We start from the raw sequence: 15,333 nt of genomic DNA, 5'->3' as shown, positions 1-15,333 counted from the left end.
AATCTTTTAACAAAACACACAGATTCAATAACATTCAAGGGAGCATAATCACTGGAAAAAAAAGCTATCACATATTTATTATCTCCAAACATGGCCCATTGTGAATAATATCTTTTAAAAGGCACCAATCATATTTTATGACATTGCCAAAAAGTTGAGCATGGGGAGCCAAGTGTATTTAGAGATAGGCCTGAGTAATCAAGCATAGATCAAGACCTGAATTTTCTCAAAGTTCAGAGGTGTTTGAATGAGTGGTTTTGGTTTGATGCATTCTTACACTGCCTTAAGAAGTTCAGATCTGGACTTTTCCCTAGCTCAGGGATATTCGTATCCACGTTTTTAGCTTGGGCCAACTGTAGCTGAACGTTTTATCTGAACGTAGACTGGATTTTTTCTGACTTGTTTGACAAATGCATTCTTCGAATTACTGCTTCTCAGCAATTTGTTTATTGCTTTTATTCTTATCCCCCATTTTGAGACTCGTCACCATGTTCTAGCTTTTAAGCATTTAGTATATGTAAACAAAGCTCCATTAAAGACCACCTGTCACTTAAAGAAAATCACTTCCACCACATCTGAGAAATGGCTGTTACACAAAAACTGTGAGGTCCTTCTATGAAACAATCACTTTGAGAAAGCTAGAAAGACCCAGATAAACTGACTGAATTTACACAGTTCAAGTAGTGAAGAAAAAACACACTAAACATAATTTTTGGATCTTCTTTAAAAATTAGTAGAAATATTCATGGATTAAGAGCTGGTAGAGACTAGGACAGAGAGACTCCTACAGGGAGAAAACTGTGCTTGTTTGTACACATTTTAATGTTTGAGAGTTATTTATAACACAGTTTAAGTATTTATCAATGGTTCTCAGGGAATTCTGTAATTACAAATAATGCTAGAATTAAAGTTTTAGTAAAACAGATCTAATGTAACAATACTATGTCCCCAAATTTTCCATGCTATTTTTCTCTCAGTGTAACAATTATCCAATTCAAATCCCCAGAAGGGTTTTGCAAGTGCATGTCTAAAGGCCACTGGAAACAACTGTCAGTGTAATGAGATTATAGGGAACACTTCCCATGAACAGAGAGCTTTCTACTTACATAAGAACGGCCATACTGGATCAGACCAAAGGTCCATCTAGCCCAGAATCCTGTCTTCCGACAGCGAGCAATGCCAGGTGCCCCAATGGGAATGAACAGAACAGGCAATCATCAAGTGATCCATCCTGTCGCCTGTTCCCAGCTTCTGGCAAACAGAGGCTAGGGACAATATCCCTGCCCACCCTGGCTAATAGACATTGATGGACCTATCCTCCATGAATTTATCTAGTTCTTTTTTGAACCCTGTTATAGTCTTGTCCTTCACAACATCCTCTTGCAAAGAGTTCCACAGGTTGACTGTGCGTCGTATGAAGAAATACTTCCTTTTGTTTGTTTTAAACCTGTTGCCTACTAATTTCATTGGGTGACCCCTAGTTCTTGTGTTCTGAGAAGGAGTAAATAACACTTCCTTATTTACTTTCTCCACAAAGTAATGATTTTATAGACCTCTATCAAATACCCACTTAGTCGTCTCTGAAAAGTCTCAATCTTATCTCTCCTCATAAAGAAGCTGTTCCATACCCTGAATAATTTTTCTTGCCCTTTTCTGTACCTTTTCCAATTATAATATAGCCTTTTTGAGATGGGGTGACCACATCTGCACACAGTATTCAAGATGTTGGCATATCATGGGTTTACATAGAGGCAATATGATATTTTCTGTCTTATTTATCTATCTCTTTCTTAATGATTCCCAACATTCTGTTTGCTTTTTTTGACTGCTACTGCACACTGAGTGGATGTTTTCAGAGAACTATTCACAATGACTCGAAGAGCTCTCTCTTGAGTGGTAACAACTAATTTAGTTCCCATCATTTTATGTGTGTAGTTGGGATTATGTTTTCCACTGTGCTTTACTTTGCCATTATCAATGTTGAATTTCATCTGCCATTTTGTTGCCCAGGTACCCAGTTTTTGAGATCCCTTTGTAGCTCTTTGCAGTCTGCTTTGCTCTTAACTATCTTGAGTAGTTTTGTATAATCTGGAAATGCTGCCACCTCGCTATTTACCCCTTTCTCCAGATCATTATTAATATGTTGAATAGTACAGACAGACCCCTGGGGGACACCACTATTTACCTCTCTCCATTCTGAAAACTGATAATTTATTCCTACCCTTTGTTTCCTATCTTTTAACCAGTTGCTGATCCATGAGAGGACCTTCCCTCTTATCTCATGACAGGTTACTTTGCTTAAGAGCCTTTGGTGAGGGACCTTGTCAAAGGCTTTGTGAAAATCCAAGTACACTATATCCACTGTATTCTCTCTTGTCCATATACTTGCTGATCCCCTCAAATAATTCTAGTAGATTGGTGAGGCATGATTTCCCTTTACAAAAAACCATGTTGACTCTTCCCCAACAAATAATGTTCATCTATGTGTCTGACAATTCTGTTCTTTACTATAGTTTCAACCAGTTTGCCCAGTACTGAAGTTAGTCTTATCGGCCTGTAATTGCTGGGATCACCTCTGGCGCCCTTTTTAAAAATTGGCATCACATTAGCTATCCTCCAGTCATTTGGTCCATAAGCTGTTGTCTCCATGAAATTTCTGGCAATGATTTTAAGACCCCAAGGGAATCCAGAATGGGTTTGCAGTACTACAGCAGGAAGTGGGCCCACAGTACATCTTTTTGCAAAGAGTGGAAGGAAGCTTCAGACCAGCAGTACTCATTTTTGGGCCAACACTGTGCCATTGCATGGCACTGAAGAAGGTCAAAAATGACCAGTCACTCATGTCCTGACATTGTACTGCAATGTTTACCAACATCGTAACTTACTGTCAAAATATACTGATATATCACCACAGCAACATCAACCTACTCCAACTTCTTTTGGGTATGGGCAGTTCTAGTCCAATTGCTTAACGTTCTCATACTATCTCACATATGTCAGGTGGTTTAGTAAGCATTCTGTTTCCTTGGGTCCAAGACAAGGCTGAGCTGGAGGATTTCCAGCTGGAGCCATATGAATGCTGCTTCTGGGACCCTCTTATCATACCTCGAGAGAGTGGGATGGGCAGGTGCAGTGTAAAAAGGACAGCAGCGGAAGAGAAATTGGACAAGAGACTGCAGTCAAAGGATAACATATGTGAATAACATCAGCCCAAAGGAAAGCCAAAGCCTTCAGGATGGCAGCTGTTGTTTGAGTGGGCAATTTCTTGGGAATAAATGCAGAGGAATGAAGGAACTGAAAGTCATCTTTGTTGCTGTAATTAAGAATTTCTGTGCTAACAGATAAATCAACTTAAAAAGTTATAAGGCAGAGTTAGACATTGTTAATTGGAGGGGGAAAAAGCATCACTATTCATATGTGAAAAATAATTGTAGAGAACACAAATTTTTTGATCATTTAGTAGAGAACACAATGGTTTTGGTCATTTGAAATAAGCCGTGGCTTTTTCATACATGCATTGCCAGCTGTTCTGACCAAGGCCATCAGGAGCATACATGGGCACAATGAACATAGGCCCCTTTGATCCACAGGGTAGTCATAGAATTAATATGTTCAAAATTCTAGTGAACATGGGGAAAAGAGGAGAAAATACAAAGTTGTATTTAATCAATTATGTTGCTGGGCATATGGGAACTAGAGCATTACATGGTCACACATTTTAAGACAGAAAATGAGCACAGTGTATTCCAGTTATAATAAAGGAGAAATATAAGTAGGCAGAGTGTAGCTAGCAAAACTGAAATTTGTCCAACATACTGTGAATACTCAGTTTTACCTCTCCTTTGAAAGATTTAAATATGTGGATAACAAGCCAGAAGTCATAACAGTCATCTTTGCTGCCTTTTCACGTATGTACTCATAAATGAAAACTAGTATTTTTATTATTGTTTTTTTCCTCTTGTCTATTTTCAAAAGTATATGTGAAAGCTGACTTCTGGAGTTTAGAGAATGACTCTGCAACTTACTCAGGAACAATTCTTACCCAATATTTGGAACTAAATATTTGCCCTGGAGTTTTGGCTTAGAAAGACTTCAGGAATCTTACTGGAGCAGGATTTCACTGTTTCCTGCAGACAGTTTGAAAAATAGCAACAGCAGCAGTAGCAGACCTGCCGGACATCTTGTGTGAGACAAATGCTCATTTCTCAGTTACACTGTATGCACAGAGAGTTCAACAAGCACTACTGCTCTAATCCCCTCCTACACACAACAGTTGCCAGGCAGTTTATAAATCTCATACCAGGTAACCAAATTATTTCAATAAACTTATATATCATTTTGTTCATCCTACAATAAACTGTGACACAATAATTTTGTAACTCAGCTTTTCCTTTTTTGAATATCATAAAATGCAATTTTTTCAGCTGACCAATTTTCTAAAATGAATAAATGGTGGGAAATGTCGAACATCTTTTTTCGCTTTAGTCAGATTAGTTTTTATCAAAGCTGCTCGGAATATGTTAAATACAAGGTTCTGACCTTAAACAATGAAATAATATTTCTAGTGTCACTGCAAAAGACTGACCCCATATACCCCTTTAGACTAATTAGTGCAGTGTAATGTCACCAATGAACCACTGTAATTACACTTGGGAAAAAAAGTATGGTCCTATTCCTATTTAGTTAATGAAAATTATAACCTTTCCATTTTGATTAATCACTCACAACAGCCAGAGCATGTGATGCATGCTCTTCAGGGAATACAGTAATTCTTCTGACTGTTTATGCATTCTTCTTTTCTCAGGCTCACGCAAAGCTGTGCTTTTTTGGGGGGTGGGGATGTTTAAACAGCCTCTCTTGGGCTAAAAGTAATTTTTAGAAAGGTTTTAAGAATGCCTGCATTTCTGTATGTTGTACAATGCTGTCATAAAACAAGGCCTTATAATATACTGCAAAGAAAGTTATTGATAGCCATCTCCAGTGACTTACACTGACAAAATCTTGGTAGGGTTCAATCCAATTTCCACTGAAGTCAGTGAATGTCTCTCTGTTGACTTCAGTGGCGGTTGGATCAGGCCCTTTGACCCCCAAAATTACAGAGCAATGGTTTTGACAGAGTTTAGATCCCATAGAAAAAAAAGTTTAATTTGTATATGGTATTTTGAAATACTAACAGTTAACAGAAATTCTACCGCAAGCTTTTGTTGTGATAACAGAGTATTCTGATAAATAGATGCAAGAATATTTTAGCCCTCTTTACCAGAAAGCCTAAACTAATTTAAGCAACACATAGTTTAGAATGCCCCTACTTTTCAGTGTAAATTGTTCTAATGTCTCAATATTTAAATCATTAATAAACATTTTAATAATGATGTTCATGAAAAGGAGCATTCTTACATCCCATCCCCTAAATCCTTTTTCAAATTATTGCATCTATTTCTTAGGGGCCAAAGTTATCTTTAGCTAGTAGAGACCAAATTTCTCAGGAACTATAATTAAGCATTTTGTGGTATTCATTTAAGCATCTTAGCTGCTCACTCTTCCCATTTCAGCGGGTGGAGGCCAGGCGGCAAGAGAGAGCGCAAGCGTGTGCACAAAGCTATGAGGAATGAAGGCAACATGTCAAAGATTTCTTAACAATTTCTCTCCATAGAAATATGTGACCGAACATACTAAGTTCCTTTTTCCTTCAGTCCATGTTTCCCCCACACTCTCTCTACTGCCATCCTCTGTTTTCTGCAATCCAATGCTGCTTCTCCAGTTTGTACGACATCAACTTCTCCATTTATAAAGCTGGTGCCAGAACCTCTGACAGAGACCATCAGTGTTTTCCAGGGGCTTGTCAACACGCAATTTTTGTACTGCTTTAACCATCCCAGTTTGAAAGTGGAATAGGTCAAGTGGTGCAACCCCCAGCATGGATGCAATTATATTAGTATAATGATTATATCAGTATAAAGATGCTTTATAGAAATATAACTAATATCATATGGGAAGGGAAATAAACTATACCAATATAAGGCACCTTTATATCAATATAACTGCGACAACTCTGGCGGCTATACAAATGTGACTATTTTGAGAAAATCACATCCCTCACCAACATAGTTAAATTAGTACAAAAGCTGTGTATAAATCTGACCTGAACAACAAGTGTCTACTTCCTCCCTTTCAGAACTCTTATAAGATGACCTCTGTCTTGCTGGGATGAGGGTGTGGAGGAGGTATCATCAATGCTGGCCACTTCCAGCATTGGATTTCCCCTTTGTTGTTTTCTACATTATATTTGTATGATAAATTATATTTGCGTAACATCAAAATATTAACCCCACATAGGGCTTTGCATCTTCAGAATCATGCAAGCATTAACCTATTAATTCTAGCAACACCTCTATGATCCATTTTACAATTGAAGAAACAGAGATTAAGTGAAACTTCCAAGGCCTCACAGTGAACAAGTGTTAGAATCAAGACCACAACTCAGGAGTTTCCTAGTCCCATACATAGTCCTCCAGAGCAGGGGTCCCCAACCCCTGGGCCGCGGACCGGTACCGGTCCATGGCCTGTTAGGAACCGGGCCGCAAACCGAGCGCACAGCAGGACATGAGCGGTGAGTGCACAGCAGGACATGAGCGGCTATGACATGAGCGGTGAGTGAGCTAGCAAAGCTTCATCTGTGTTTAGAGCCGCTCCCCGTTGCTCGCATTACTGCCTGAGCTCTGCCTTCTGTCAGATGTTAGATTCTCATAGGAGTGCGAACCCTACTGTAAACTGCGCATGCGATGGAGGGAGTTTTGCACTCCTTATGAGAATCTAATGCCTGATGATCTGAGGTGGAGCTGAGGCCATGATGCTAGCGCTGGGGAGCGGCTGCAAAAACAGATTACATTGGCAGAGGTTTCACTGCACAGAGACCATAATAAATCAATCGCTTGCAGACTAATATCAGAACCCTATCAGTGAGTGGCAAGTGACAATTAAGCTGCATCTGGTGGCAGGCTTTATAGTGGCAAGTGAGTTGATGTACTTCAATTGTACAGCTGCATCTGGTGGCAGGCTTTAAGTCAGAATCCGACACTTATATTAGTCCGCACGTGGCCCGCCCATTATTTTATTTACCACTTCCATCCGTGCCTCTTTCCCGCACAGTTTTGGTAAGCCCACAAGCTAACCCTGGCCAAAATGAGTAAAAAACAAACGTCGCTGCAAAGCTTCTTTGAAAAGGGGGAAAGACCCAATGATGAGACAGCAGAAGACTCTAAGACGGCCAACAAAAAGAAAGCTGCATTTAAAAGAAAATACCAAGAGTCCTACTTAAATTATGGGTTCATTGCAGCAGGTGACTCACATTCTCCACATCCGCTTTGTATAATATGTGGCGACCGGCTATCCAACGAAGCCATGAAACCTTCAAAGTGCTTCGCCACATGGAGACCAAGCACCCTGCATTAAAAGACAAGCCTTTGGAGTTTTTCAAAAGAAAAAAACGTGAACACGAAGAACAGAAGCAATTACTGAAGGCCACCACTTCATCAAATGTGTCTGCACTGAAAGCATCATTCTTAGTGGCTAACCGCATTGCTAAAGCTAAGAAGCCCTTTACTATTGGTGAAGAGTTGATCCTGCCTGCTGCTAAGGACATTTGTCGTGAACTTTTAGGAGAGGCTGTAGTTCAAAAGGTGGCATGTGTTCCTCTTTCGGCTAGCACCATAACTAGACGAATTGATGAAATAGCAGAGGATATTGAGGCACAATTGTTAGAGAGGGTGAATGAGTCACCGTGGTCCGCAATCCAGGTTGACGAGTCTACCGATGTTGACAACAAGGCAACAATGCTTGTTTTTGTGCGATATATTTTTCAGGAGGATGTGCATGAGGATATGTTATGTGCACTTTTGTTGCCAACCAACACCACGGCTGCAGAACTATTCAAGTCTTTGAATTATTACATGTCAGGAAAACTGAATTGGTCATTTTGTGTCTCTATATGCACGGACAGAGCAGCTGCTATGACTGGACGGCTTTCTGGTTTCACTACTCGGGTCAAGGAGGTCGCTTCTGAATGTGAGTCTACGCACTGTGTCATCCATAGAGAAATGCTAGCTAGCTGAAAAATGTCATCTGAACTTAACAAAGTTTTGCAGGATGTGATTAAAATTATCAACCACATTAAAGTACATGCCCTTAACTCACGTCTGTTCGCGCAGCTCTGTGAGGAGATGGATGCAGAGCACACACGTCTTCTCTTAAACACAGAAGTGAGATGGCTTTCTAAAGGTAGACCACTAGCCAGAGTTTTTGAATTACAAGAGCCGCTCCAGAGATTTCTTTCAGAAAAACAGTCACCACGGGCAGCACATTTCAGTGACACAGAATAGGTCATAAAACTTGCTTACTTGTGTGACATATTCAACCTGCTCAACGAACTCAATCTGTCACTTCAGGGGAGAACGACAACTGTGTTCAAGTTGGCAGATAAAGTGGCTGCATTCAAAGCCAAACTAGAATTATGGGGGCGACGAGTGAACATTGGGATTTTTTACATGTTTCAAACATTAGCAGAGATTTTGAAAGAGACTGAGCCAGGACCTTCTTTTTCCCAGCTGGTGCATGATCACCTATCTCAGCTTTCAAAAGAGTTTGAGCATTACTTCCCAACCACAAAAGACCACCGAACTGGGAAGGAATGGATCCGCGACCCATTTGTGAATAAGCCAGGTGAATCAACTTTATCCATGCTAGAAGAGGATCAACTGCTTGAGATCACAAATGACGGTGGCCTTAAAAGTATGTTTGAGACGACTTCAAATCTCCATATGTTCTGGATTAAAGTCAAGGCGGAATATCCTGAGATTTCCACAAAAGCACTGAAAAGCTTAATTCCATTTTCACCACCCTATCTTTGTGAAGCAGGGTTTTCTGCAGTGACAGCAACCAAAACGAGATTACGGAGTAGACTGGACATAAGCAACACACTTCGGGTGTCACTGTCTCCCATCACCCCCAGATGGGACCGTCTAGTTGCAGGAAAACAAGCTCAGGGCTCCCACTAATTCTGCATTATGGTCAGTTGTATAATTATTTCATTATATATTACAATAATAATAGAAATAAAAGTACAAAAATAAATGTAATGCACTTGAATCGTCCCAAAACCATCCCACAGGTCCGCGGAAATTTTTTTTTCTATGAAACCGGTCCCTGGTGCCAAAAAGGTTGGGGACCGCTGCTCCAGAGCATGCTGCCTTATGTACTAAAACAAGAATTTAATTATTTAGAAAAACAGACTACCAACCTTTTACAAAGAGAATGAAAGCTGTATTTTGAAACAAATTTCATGCATTTAAAAAACAAAAACAGAGACACTGGACACTACTGAGCTCACCAAACTCATCAGATCATTTTGGCAGCTTAGCCCCAGCACTGCAAAATACTGCCATTTTATGCTTTACATCAGTCAGTAATTTTTCCTTACTTACATTTTTCAGGTTGTTTGCTATTTTGATAAGAGCTTTGGGCACAGTCAAGGTACCAGCTCTCATTAGGACAAGCTGGAATTCCAAGCACAAAGTAGTCAAACTTTACCAAGCTTTCACATTTTATTTCACTGTAAATTCAAATGAACAAAAATGGCATGCTTAGGATCCAAAAATAAGGCACTTTTAGACTAGCTTTATTAGACAGATCAGCCTCTAAATGTTAAATTGCAATGATTTTATTTTCCGAGATGTGCATATAGACTGTACACACATGCTACACATACTATGCCTCTTACCGCCACACTATTTAAGAGTTTAAAACAGGTTTATACAACAGATGCATGCAGTATAAACCTCCGTCTTTCAACCCTTTGCCAGCCTGGCTTGAGGATGAGCAAGCAGGAAGGATTAGGTATAAGTAAAGGACAGCCAGCTCTAATAGTACCTAATTAGCACAACAAAAGAAAGTGCCTCAGTCGCTGAGCAGTGGGCAATGCATCTCATTAAATACAACTGAACAACAATTACTTGGTCCCCTTATGAATACTTTTGGCACAGCTACCAGAGAGAGAGAGAGAGAGAGCTGGAGCTAGAGTGCGTCTGCTTTCTTGGCCCAGTACTCAAGCTTCAGGGTAAATAGCCTGCTTCTATTACTGTGCACCTGCATCTGACTGCTTCATTCTGATTTGGTCTCCTGCTGTGAAAATGTAGCTTCTTCAAGCACATACAAGCCCTGCCATGCACTTCACATGAAAATTATATTCAGAGATGTCAGCGGTGACCTAAAAACGACAACTGGTCCTTAAAGTAACTGCTTCCTCTTAAATTCTGTAAGTTTATGTTTTGCTCTCTTTCCTCCTCATTGCTCCTCTGTTCTAAAAGGGAATCAGAAATTTAGTTTATTTTTATATCAGTTCTGTCAAATTATATTTTCAAGTCTGATTACCCACATAAGAAATTATCATATGAAAAAAAGTTCTCAGAGATGTGGAATTTACTTCAGTCTGTCTTGTTCGGCTTGCTCTGTTGTAAGCCCAGCCTATGTGGTTAAAGGTCAGGACTGGGAGGCAGGAGATCTGGGTTCTGTTCCCAGCTCTGCCATAACTTGCTGTGGGACTTTGTGGGACACCTCTGTTTCCACATGTGTAAAGGTGGATCATAATATTTCTATAGCTCAGAGAGTATAGTGAATCCTAACTCATGAACATTGTTACAGAAATACAAAGTATTATTAGAATTAATGTTTAGAACATCCACTCTCTGACTCCTCAGCCATTGTTTTAATGTAATTCTGATTAAAACCACTACCTCAATTCTTCATGTCATCCGGCAAAAGACACCAAACCATGTACAAATCTCTAAAGAGGAAGTATACATGAAAGAAAAGGTGTTAGGTGTTAAGTTATGTAGGTGTCATGTGGTCCTGCATTTCTCCCCCCTGTCCCTTCATGCTTGAAATTTGGATGCATGATTCACAAACAGAAACATCATACATGGAAAAGATGTGCACTGGTAAATGGGTTGCCTTTGGGGAAATGTCAGTTTTGTGATAAAAAATAAGCATAGGAAACCTTCCATTTCAGGTGATTTCCAGGAACTTATGATGGAGTTTTAAACGAATTCTTGTAAAATATTAGCAAATTACATCCATACTAGATTTTCTTTTGTGGGATCTTTAATTTTTTTAAAAAAAACCCTCTGACCTCTGGTGAAATGAGCCTACCAAGCTTACAGATACTTCAGTCTTTTAACTTCCCCTTATTAAAATATTGAAAACTACTCACGCTCATGGCTAGTATTACTGAATGCAATTCTTTAAGATGTGCTACATATTCTAGAGGTGATGCAAGTACTATATGATGTGGCAGTTGCTAAAGCAACTATACACGGTCTTATTTTATTGAATTCTTTTGTTAGCTTCACAAACACACAAAAAACACACATTCTACAAGCCATTACCCTCTGATCCCACTGATGATTACCAAAAGAAACTACACCATCTGCTCAAAAAACTCCCTGAGAAAGCACAGGAACAGATCTATACAGACACATGCCTGGAACCCCGACCAGGTGTATTCTATTTGCAACCCAAGATCCATAAACCTGGAAATCCTGGACGCCCCATCATCTCAAGCATTGGTACTTTAACAGCAGGATTGTCTGGCTATGTGGACTCTCTCCTCAGGCCCTATGCTACTAGCACTCCCAGCTATCTTCGAGACACCACTGACTTTCTGAGGAAACTACAATCCATCAGTGATCTTCCAGAAAACACCATTCTGGCCATTATGGATGTGGAAGCCCTCTACACTAACATTCCACACAAAGATGGACTACAAGCCATCAGGAACAGTATCCCCGATAATATCACAGCTAACCTGGTGGCTGAACTTTGTGATTTTGTCCTCACCCACAACTATTTCACATTTGGGGACAATATATATCTTCAAGTCAGTGGCACTGCTATGGGTACCCGCATGGCCCCTCAGTATGCCAACATCTTTATGGCTGACTTAGAACAACGCTTCCTTAACTCTCGTTCCCTAACACCCCTACTCTACTTGCGCTACATTGATGACATCTTCATCATCTGGACTCATGGAAAAGAAGCCCTCATGGAATTCCACCGAGATTTTAACAATTTCCATCCCACCATCAACCTCAGCCTAGACCAATCCACACAAGCGGTCCATTTCCTAGACACTACTGTGCTAATAAACGATGGTCACATAAATACCACCCTATACCGGAAACCCACTGACCGCTATACTTACTTACATGCCTCCAGCTTCCATCCCGGACATACCACACAATCCATTGTCTACAGCCAAGCTCTAAGATACAACCGTATTTGCTCCAATCCCTCAGGCAGAGATAAACACCTACAAGATCTCTATCAAGCATTCTTAAACCTACAATACCCACCTGCTGAAGTGAAAAAACAGATTGACAGAGCCAGAAGAGTACCCAGAAGCCACCTACTACAGGACAGGCCTAAAAAAGAAAATAACAGAACACCACTAGCCATCACCTACAGCCCCCAACTAAAAACTCTCCAGCGCATCATCAAAGATTTACAACCTATCCTTAAAGATGATCCCTCACTCTCACAGATCTTGGGAGACAGGCCAGTCCTCGCTTATAGACAGCCTCCCAACCTGAAGCAAATACTCACCAGCAACCGCACACCATACAACATAAACACTAATCCAGGAACCTATCCTTGCAACAAAGCCCGATGCCAGCTCTGTCCACATATCCATTCAAGTGACACCATCATAGGACCTAATCACATCAGACACACCATCAGGGGCTCGTACACCTGCACATCTACCAACGTGATATATGCCATCATGTGCCAGCAATGCCCCTCTGCCATGTACATTGGCCAAACCGGACAGTCTCTACGCAAAAGAATAAATGGACACAAATCTGACATCAGGAATCATAACATTCAAAAACCAGTGGGAGAACACTTCAACCTCTCTAACCACTCAGTGACAGACTTGAAGGTGGCAATTTTGCAACAGAAAAACTTCAAAAACAGACTCCAAAGAGAAACTGCTGAACTTGAATTAATATGCAAACTAGATACTATTAACTGTGGCCTAAACAAAGACTGGGAATGGTTGGGTCATTACACCAGTTGAATCTATTTCCCTATGTTAAGTTCTCCTCACACCTTCTATGGGCCATCTTAATTATCACTTCAAAAAGTTTTTTTCCTCCTGCTAACGATAGCTCATCTCAATTGATTAGACTCTGCCTGTTGGTATGCATACTTCCACCTTTTCATGTTCTCTGTATGTATAAATATCCCCGGTCTGTGTGTTCCATTCTATGCATCCGAAGAAGTGAGCTGCAGCTCACGAAAGCTCATGCTAAAATAAATTTGTTAGTCTTTAAGGTGCCACAAGTACTCCTGTTTTTTTACAAAAAAGTTGGTAGACAAGATCTTAGGTATCTTCATTTTAGCAAATTCCATGTTTTGTATCAGGGGCAAGGTTCTCATACTAAAGCCTTGTTTATATTATGTAAATAAACCAAAGTCTACACCAGGGGTAGGCAACCTATGACACGCGAAGGTGGCACGCGAGCTGATTTTCAGTGGCACTCACACTGCCCAGGTCCTGGCCACCAGTCCGGGGGGCGCTGCATTTTAATTTAATTTTAAATGAAGCATCTTAAACATTTTAAAAACCTTATTTACTTTACATACAACAATAGTTTAGTTATATATTATAGACTTATAGAAAGAGATCTTCTAACAATGTTAAAATGTACTACTGGCATGCGAAGCCTTAAATTAGAGTGAATAAATGAAGACTTGGGACACCAGTTCTGAAAGGTTGCCAACCCTTGATCTACACTGAAGCCCTACAGTTGTGCTGCTGTCATGTTTTAAGTTTAGACATAGCCAGCCTTAGCGCAGACAAAGCTTCAGTGCATCAGAGACAGGAAAACATGCTGGTTAGCTTTCCGATGATGGAAAGTAGGGAAAGCGCAAAGGTCTGGGGAGGCTAGATAGGAGAATGCATAGACCACAATAGTGGAGCATCTTCTTTCCATTGACATAAGAAAAGAGGAACCCAGAATCAGTAAACAATAGTTTGATGTGATGAAACGGTAGAAAAATTATATCTCCATTTTAGGTGAAAATTCCTACCTGCCCATGGAGAAGAGAGGAACAGAGCAAAATGGATAACATGGAAAGAAAAACTATTTTTTAAAGGCAAAATATGCTGAGAATCTACTTATTCAGCATATTAGAAGCTGGGAAATTACCACTGAATAAAATTAACATCAACTAATTTCTCCAAAAAGTATTTTAATGGCTTTAAAAATAGAAAATTGTGCCTGAAAGAGTTAAAACATATAAATATTTACCAGCCTTCTTTTCAAAAGGATAAGTAGAACTCCCTTTGAATACATGAATCCAAGACTGCTAATACAAACATCAGAACATGGTCAGAGGGTGATAATGTTAATGAAGATATGGTACTATGATTTTCTTTTATTTTAAAGGCAGCTTATAGATGATCAAAAATTAGACACTGGAGGGTTCCCCCACCCCTTCCTAAGGTATGTTAAGACTTTAGAACAGTTGATGCTTTTGGAGGCATATGGTTGAATGACAGGAATATCATGAAGGGTTTATAGGGGGACCAAAGTGAAAGATTAATTAAAAGTGATAAATGTGATACGACTGCTTAATGTTTTTTTGCAATAGCAAATTCAATATAGCAGACCACTGGCTGTGCATTTTAACATCTTTTTTTAAACACGCTGCCAAATTGTAGTTGTTGACTAAATAGTTATTTGCAAATGAGCACCTCTTCATTAACATACCAGAATAATAATTCTGAACAATTTTATTTTACCAAACAAAACATGTTAATCGTGGATTGGCTAAAGTTGACAAAAAATTATAAATACGGTAGTGTGTCACTATTTTAAAAAGAAAAAATTCACCGTAGTGCATATGTATCTAATAATTAATTGTCAGTGCTTATAAAACTCTATTTTAAGATAAAGCTGAGATACCAGCAGACCAAAACTCATAGAATGTGTGCATAGTTATCATACAAATCTCATTTATGTACCGTTATCAGTCCTTAAGTACATTAAGCATTTTGAATATGTTAAATAGAATTATTTAGAACTTTGCTCACATTGTTGTACTCTCAGTAGTGAATATATCAGAATGTTTACTATGTACAACATTTACTCTCAGTGCCTGCATCATCCTGTATCATCTTCCTAGTACACATTCCCTACCAGAAAAAATCCTCAGTAGTTCAATAAGATCTATAAATAATTAACATAGGAAGATAATATCAGATATTAGAGGTCT

The 15,333-nt window shown here is 39.5% G+C and overlaps 1 protein-coding gene across 7 annotated transcripts in view; it reads right to left on the bottom strand.

The window, feature by feature from the left end:
* Positions 1 to 15,333, bottom strand: part of CDKAL1 (CDK5 regulatory subunit associated protein 1 like 1) — a 653,139-nt gene that overhangs the window by 76,750 nt on the left and 561,056 nt on the right. The window lies entirely within an intron of this gene.

The sequence above is a fragment of the Mauremys reevesii genome, linkage group 2, assembly GCF_016161935.1.
Source record: "Mauremys reevesii isolate NIE-2019 linkage group 2, ASM1616193v1, whole genome shotgun sequence".
NCBI lineage: Eukaryota > Metazoa > Chordata > Testudines > Geoemydidae > Mauremys > Mauremys reevesii.
This window is presented reverse-complemented; position numbering and strand designations above follow the sequence as displayed.